The following is an 8,271-nucleotide window of genomic DNA, read 5'->3' as shown; positions in this document are numbered from 1 at the left end:
ATATTCACTCAAAATTCCCGTAAATAATTCTTCTCCTTGTTTGTAAAGAAAGTCCGATGAACTTCCCTTTTCTTCGATCTCAAACCAACTACCAAACCTAATTCGACCTAACCTGCCCAAACTAATCCAAGTCCATGAGAATCTCCATGGAAAACTTTCCCAAATTATCTCCAGAAGTTTAGATGGTGGATTTTCAACAAGGGTTAAAATCTTAAAACCATAATTGTAATGTTCCTGATCCAGCAATCAGATGAGTATTGAGGATCATGTCTCTCGTCGAGCATGAAAGATCATGCCACAAGAATCTCTGACTGAGAATAATGTCTCTTAGAGTAAATACATATGTGAAGTATCTCAGCTGAGGCAACGACGCATCTCATAAATACTGAGAAATTTCAGTAATTACTTCTATGTAGATTCGAAAGATTAGATGGCTCATAGACGACTTACCTGCTAGTATAGAGCAATAACGTCTTCAGGATGTAACAATGTTTTCCCTGACTATGTAAAGAAAATATGACGCTTCAACAAGCTCATATCGTTCAATTCCCAGATAATTAATACTCCTAGACAGCATGCCTGCTAGTGTAGAGCCATCAATTAATTATTTATAATCTTTAAATTCATTAGCTGAATATTTGGGAACATTTTATGTTCTTCATAATATTTCGTTACTTCAATTCATGGTTTTCTCAACAGAATTCCATGGGTTAGTAATAAATATTCAACGAACGGGCGTCTGAGCCGCTATCGAGTAAGCCCCGACCAAAATAGTGCAAGTGTACTCAACAATAATGCACAAACGAGCACCTGAATGCACGAACGAGCATTCCAAAACATGAAGGAACGATGAACCTATGCAAAATAAGAAGAAAAATAATAATAATAAAATATTAGCAAAGGCGCTAGGGGACTGGGCTCACCGGCCGGCCAGTCAAACCGTGGCCAGTCCCACGCCCAATTATATATTTTATTATATTTTATTATTTTTTCCTGATCTCATGAAAATCCTTTCATTTGAGCAAATCTCCTTCGTCTCAAGGAAACTCCCCAGTCTCATGGTGTTTCCTCATATCAAAGAAATAATAAAAATTAGGAAAGGTGTCGTGAGACCGGGCTCACTAGCAGGCCGGCCATGCCCTAGCCGTGGACGGTCCCACACCTCATGATTCTTTATTATTTTATTATTATTTCCCTCATCTCATGAAAATTACATAAAATCATGGAAAAAACTCGCGAGACCGGGCTCATTGGCCGGCCGGCTATGCCTTAGCCGTGGCCGGTCCCACACGCCCTTGTTTTATTATATTATTTGCTTCCTTCATCTCATGGAAACTCCTTCACTTCAAGGAAACTCCCTAGTTTCAACAAACTCCTTGATTTCATGCCACCATTTTCTGTTTCAGTCACGATCATTCATACACATTCAAATCTCAGTTCAGAGCAAACCCATTTTCTCAGATTCAGAATAAAACCCAGATTCAACTTCGGAAACCCAGATTCAACTTCAAACCCTAATTTCTCTTGTTGCTTCACCAGTAGCATCATATTCTTGCTCTCTGTCGATGAAATCATTTCCAACCTATAAATCTCCACCAGCAGCAAAAACATCTCTGGTTTCACTTCGACAACAACAACCTCTCTGAGCCTCCATTTCGTTTCTCTTTTCTGAATACTAGATGAAAATGATAGAGAAATCAATTCCCTTATGAATTTTAGGGCTGAGAAATGATAAGAAGTGCTATATGCACCCAACAAACAAATAAGGCCACCAGAATATACAAGGCTCCCTTAATGCTCGTATGACTGCAGATAGTATCCCCTGTGAGATAACCTTTCCTCCCTTTTTGCTCCAATTGAGTGCTTTCTTCTTCCTCGAATTATTCCACCAATAGTGGTCGTCTCTTACTTATTTCTCACATTCACTTCTTCAATTTCAATTTCAATTCATCATTAAAGTTGTCGTGCTTTTCAGACATATAATTTGCATCACTAAAGCCGACATACTTTTCAGACAGAGATGAAGAAATAAGAGCAAATAATGAGAAATAATCCGCTTCCAATAACACTTGTACTTTAACCGACGTTTCCTCTTCTTTTATTCCAAATGACTCCAAAGTACCTAAATACTCAAAAACAAACATAAGATACATAATTTACAAGAAAACTTAGCAAAGAAAGCATAAGCAATAAATAAATATTAAGATGTTTTAGACACCTATCAAATTCCTCCACACTTAGACTTTGCTAGTCCTCGAGCAAATCAAGCAAAATAATTATGAAAAACATACATACAACTCTGTCTCGTCGAGGCTACGGTTACTCTTAGCATAAATAACAAGCCTTTAAACCTCTAGGTGTCCCTAGTGGACGAGTTATAGTCTCGTGAAGGTTTACAAGAGGTATGCCTACAAAACCTTTACTTCCAAAATCCAGCTACCTGTGAAAAAGTCTAAAAATGACACTAAACATTTTGTAATTCGCATACTGTCAATGATTACAGGAGGAAGTACCCACTTTCAAATCTAATTCATAAATTAGTAATATATCTTTATCAGAAAGTTAACACAACCACAATACCCGGAATTGAATCAACCACAATCACATGGAAAGATTAAGAAAATGGACATAGAAAGTAGATGGTGGCGGACTGTTGACTAAGGTGAATGGTGTTTCCCATATCTGTCTGACGGTCACTGCCAAAAAAAAACCTAAAAATCCTATTGGATTGAGCTACTGGTCTGAATTCTAATATCAACTCAGCTGGCATATACAAGAGAATCAGCGGTCGACAAATTTAATTCTAGATCAATTCACCGGCATATGCAAGGGAACCAGTGATCGATTTTATTCAACACAATAATAATATTATTTTTTTCGACAACATGATTAGATCTTTTGGACCCAAGCGCATGATTCTTGTCAGCAGATTACATGGTAATTCCCTTGGATACTGCATTCCACACTTGTTTAGGCGACAGCGACAGGGAGAACACACACATATTGCTATCAAAGTGTCAATTTTTTTTCATAAATATACCGGTTGGTCAAATTGGTCTGGTCTTTTTTGTTTTTTTGTTTTTTGTAGTAACTCAATCACTCTATTTCATCCCAGCAGTGACAACAATTCGATGTTCGTGCTCCACCAATTCACTTAGAAAGACGATAGATAAATATGGAAAAATAAAAATTAGAACATGATATGGTGACGATTCCGAGATATGGTGACAACTAACATGTTATTTATTCTTATATTTTCACTACACCAACACAGCCAATTTGGAACGGATATACGCGTTTGCAATGAATTTAAGCAACTCCAATATCCGTTGCTAATATGGCGTAGCAAATTTTTCTTGCAACGTATAAAACCGTTGCACAAATTAGTTACAGCAACGCTTATTATCTGCTTAATATGGTGTGCAACGTTTTATTTTATGATTAGTGCAACAGATTCATTAATTTGAGCGACAGATACATTAATTTGTGCAACGTTAATTTAGAGCAACGAATTGTAACCCAACGTCTATATTCTTAGTGCCACCTGCATCTAAAAAATGTATATCCGCACCTGATGTATGCAACCAAATAATTAGTCGTTGCAACATTGTTTCTTTCCAGTTACATAAACATAATTATATTTGTACATAATTGCACCAAAATGACCATTGTGCATACAACCGAACAAAGGGTCCTTACAACAGCCTAACAAAAATATTGCTCTCTGATATTAATCACACAATGAAATCAATAATGTTCATGAAGATAAAGTGCTCGCCTATGAAATGATAGTTTTTCTATTCTTCGTTATTGTATCTGCATTTTAAGTATCATTTTCTAGGGACAACGAACACAGACGGTACACAGGTGCATGGATATCGAATTAGCAAACAAGGTACCTCGATTCTTTTTCTGCACATGGCACAACGAGAGGAAAGATGTAATGAACCAATCCATCCTTGATATTACCAGCTTCAAACAATCTTACAATAGGGCATGAGCAAGCAAGAGATAAGTTGAACTGCCCAATTAGAATAGGTGTATCAGCGGCAATTCTAATGCAACGGGTGTTTGGAGTACAGATAGGCCAAGGCTGCATAATAAGGAAGAACCAAATGATCTCATAAATCCCGAAGCTATAGTAAACATTTCAGCTGAAAACCTAATTCAACATAAGTCACGAGTGGAAACAGAATACTTGTTCAATTCCCAAAGATTTCAGCGGATACACACAAAAGTTATAGTTATACATGCATTTCAGTAACATATATTAATAAATAGGATCTCCCACAATGAAATTTTAGATTAAAACGGCAAAGCAGTCACAATTTTTTTTTTTTTGCAAACTTTATAGAAAAATATACCACCTCGAGTAACTTTCTAGGGCAAAAGCTCAATGCCATTCATAGTCACTCAATAGTAAGCACTGCATTGTATATTTATTCAACCTTCTATAGATCAACTCTTTCAACCTTATGTAAATACCCAAACATATGTCCCTCTTGTTTTCGATAGATTGAATGAATCAGGACGTAGGAATCAACACCAAGTTACTATAAATTCTACCACTACTAGTTTCTTACAAACATTTCCACTTTCGAATCATCCTTGGTCAGAGACATGGTACTAAATAGACTTTGAAGATATGTATTTTACTTTTTATCAAACCATGTAGATACTCACTAACATTATCCATAATTCTGAATAGCTAATAAAAGAATTACCTTATCATCAAATCTATGTCTTGTGCACGAAAAAACATAGTGCAGAACGAAAACAAGATTGGAAAACATAGTGCAAAATAAAAAACTAATGTAGTTCCAAGACAAGATATCAAACTTTCATGCTATATATCCCCTCTACCAGATTCAACCGACCGAAGTTAATTTTCTTAACTAATTAAGACAGCTAATCATATATTCATATGTGCGTTTATAAATAAGTTTTACCTCTGACCCAAGCACATACTAGGTTTGTTATACTTGAGATGGTGAATATGCTTCTGTAAGCCAAACATGGATAATCTTTATTAACTCAACCGTTTCTGTGACATGTTCATATACTGACACCATGAAAAGCTTAAGCGCCAATTATTATCCTACAACAAGAAAGGGTGGGATAACCTAGTGATTCAAAACCTACTAGACCCACATCACAACCTCAATTTCCACAATTCTAATAACTTTGACACCGGCATATGGAACAGAACCAATTTACTTCTCTTTGAAGTAGGTGCCTTGGGGAAGCATACAGATAATGTACTTACCTTGATTCATTTCCACTACTTGAAACCACATATCAACTCTAAGCTGGAAGCTACCAAAAAATTTCTCAAGATAGGGAAATAAAATGAACAATTAAGAACAAACTTTAAACCTATCGATGCTTGATCATTCCTATGTGAAAACTGGAAAATAAAAATAAAATTTGTATACCTATCTTGAAATAAAGTCTTCTGGCTGTTGACGCCCACGAACTTCATTGCTAACCGGAAACATGTTTCCACTGCTAACTGCTTATGCAGACCAATTTGACATCATCTCACGAGAGCCATGAGAAGTTTCATTCAATGTTTTCCTGCAATGACAACGTTAAGAGAAATCAAACAATGGCATTGTACACAAATGTGAGCTGTAGCGTGTCTGGTATTACATGTTAACAATGAAAAAAAAAAGTAAGACCATCCCAACTGATAACAAATATAATTGGCAAGTCTAGGTTAAGTACTAAAACCTAATTTATCATTAAAAATTGAGTTGATCAAACTTTTGGTTACAACAGCTACCCTTCATCTTGAGCCATATTAAGAAATGCTTGCAACTTTAAGGCCTTGCTGTAATACATTCCTTTAGATGCAATAAACACATTAACCAAGTCTATTGCTAAATTAGGATGAAACACAAGTGAATACACACACTTTAGAATAATCTGAAGGGTTAGTGAGATAGTTAGATGTACTATGTAATACATGGCTTTACGAAAAATTTATTCAAATGCATCAGTGGTCAATGTTGGCATAGCTCCATCCCTGAGCCAATTGGTTTGCAAAACAATGAATATATGCATCACAAATTAACATACACAAGGTCACCTGGACATATTTCTATGAGGTTGTTGGGGAAATCATTGGTATTTAGCAGCTTCACTCCATAGGCTTGCACAAATTAAGACACGGCTGACGGCTCTTTCAGCAAGGTAGATAGGCGACTAATAGCACTTGGGATACCACGAGAAGGATGGGAAGGATACTTCAGTTGTAATACAGTACAACTTATCAGAATATTACATTGAAATAATGGAGAAAAAAAAAACCAAAGATCTGGAAATCCTAGAACTACAATTTTACACAGGTTATGTTATCCACAAACCTGAGCACATGGCCATTTTCATAACAGATGTTTCATCACAAACATCGAACAAATGATGCACCACCACCACCAACTAAACCCAAAAATCTGTAGCACTAACCACACGACCAACACCTGCTACCACCACCAACAGAACCACCCACACCATTAACACCACTCACCAACACTTAAAATACCATAAAACTGAAATCAAAAGAAACCCATGCTTTAAAACTCTATCAAATATAGTAAACAAAAAGAAAAACTGCAAATCCTTACAGAATCAAGCAATAATAACAAAAACAAAACCAAGCAAAAAGATTAGGGTTTATACCTGAAGTTTTCTTCTTGTACCCTTCAACTCTATCAAATATGAGATGAAGGTTTGCTTAGATTGGAAGAGAAAAATTAACTAGATCAAGAGTTACAAAATTAGGGGATGTTAAAGGAATATGGTTCTGTTTCTGAGATGGGTTTTGATTCTTAGATCGGTTATGATTAGGTTTGAAATCATGCGTGATTTAGTGATGAGAGTTGTTTAGATATGCAGGATTAGTAATCTCCCTCTCATACAGTAAACGACCGAGCTTAAATAAGATGAGGGTTTGATATTGATTTTGGGAGCAAATAAACTAAATCTAGGGTTACAAAAGAGGGGTTCTCTTTTAGATAAGATACATGGGATTTGATTTTGAGATGGGGTTAGGATTAGTATTTGATTTGAGGAGTTTTCTGTTATATCTGGGTTTTGATTTTTGGTTCTCCGGTTGAAATCATACCAAATGGTTGTTCTCCGGAAGAAAACACGAGTTATGAGATTAAATGCAATAAATTTAATATATCAGAAAATTAAAAAGAAAATAATTATCAAAAATCCCATGAAAATATCCCATGTTATAAAAATATCACGATGTACAACGTTTTTATGTGATTCACAAACGTTGCTCCATTATAAAAATATCATAATAGGTAATAAACCAATATTACCTATTTTGTGCAACGTATTTAAGGTTCTGCAACGGATATAGAGGTTTCAGATAATGCAACGTCTATATCCGTTGCATATCCGCGAAAATGAATTGTTGCAAAATACAGGATATGGTGTAGTATTTGTTCGTTTTCATATGAATAGACTCTACTAATGGGTTCCTCAACTCCTATGTTTTCATTAGTGTAAAGCACAAGTTGCTAGACTTAGTAGTGAATCATCCTCTCTTTTTTTTCGAGTTTATTTTATTTATTTATTTTTATTTTTTTTGGTATATCTAAAGGGAAAACTAACAAGCTAAAAAGAAAGTTTTATACAAACACTCCCCCACACTTAAACCGTACATTGTCCTCAATGTAAATTTAGTCATTCAAAGTAAAATTTAAGGTGGGAAATACCTAATCATGATGTATGAGAAGATATCAAAAATCATAACAATGAAGCAAATAAAAAACAAGACAAGAAAAAAAAAGTAAAAGGTACGAGATACAAAACCGGTGGGTTTCCTCCCATTTCTTGGTTTAAATTCATCAGCCCGACTTGCTCCTTGTTTGCTAAGACTCCTCCAGAGGGAGTACTTCCACAAAGTTCACTCCTTCCACAACTTCGGAAGTAAAGTTCTCATAATATGGTTTCAGCCGGTGCCCATTCACTTTAAACTCTTTCCCTGTAGCAATGCTACGAATTTCTAATGCACCATGAGAAAACACATTTGTAACAATAAAAGGTCCAATCCAACGTGACTTTAATTTACCCGGAAATAATTGCAAGCGAGAATTAAACAAAAGCACTTTCTTCCCAACACAAAATTGTTTTCTGGAAATCATAGTATCATGAAATGCCTTAGTTTTCTCCTTGTAAATGCGTGAGCTTTCAAATACATCATTGTGGATGGTAAGGTGTTACAATCCTATGTGACACATTGTACTTCCTTAA

General features: G+C 35.6%; 2 long non-coding RNA genes across 2 annotated transcripts; both read right to left on the bottom strand.

Moving 5' to 3' along the window:
* Positions 1-3,448: 3,448 nt before the first annotated feature.
* Positions 3,449-5,570, bottom strand: LOC113274055. Its single transcript, XR_003322742.1, has 3 exons — positions 5,436-5,570; positions 3,900-4,093; positions 3,449-3,571 (listed from the first exon to the last, which is right to left on the bottom strand). It is a non-coding gene; the product is annotated as an uncharacterized LOC113274055 (long non-coding RNA).
* Positions 5,571-6,096: 526 nt separating this feature from the next.
* On the bottom strand, positions 6,097-7,133 carry LOC113274056. Its single transcript, XR_003322743.1, has 3 exons — positions 6,682-7,133; positions 6,369-6,482; positions 6,097-6,248 (listed from the first exon to the last, which is right to left on the bottom strand). It is a non-coding gene; the product is annotated as an uncharacterized LOC113274056 (long non-coding RNA).
* Positions 7,134-8,271: the final 1,138 nt, after the last annotated feature.

This window comes from Papaver somniferum, chromosome 4, assembly GCF_003573695.1.
Source record: "Papaver somniferum cultivar HN1 chromosome 4, ASM357369v1, whole genome shotgun sequence".
NCBI lineage: Eukaryota > Viridiplantae > Streptophyta > Magnoliopsida > Ranunculales > Papaveraceae > Papaver > Papaver somniferum.
Note: the sequence above shows the minus strand (reverse complement) of the source record. Positions and strands in the feature narration are given on the sequence as shown.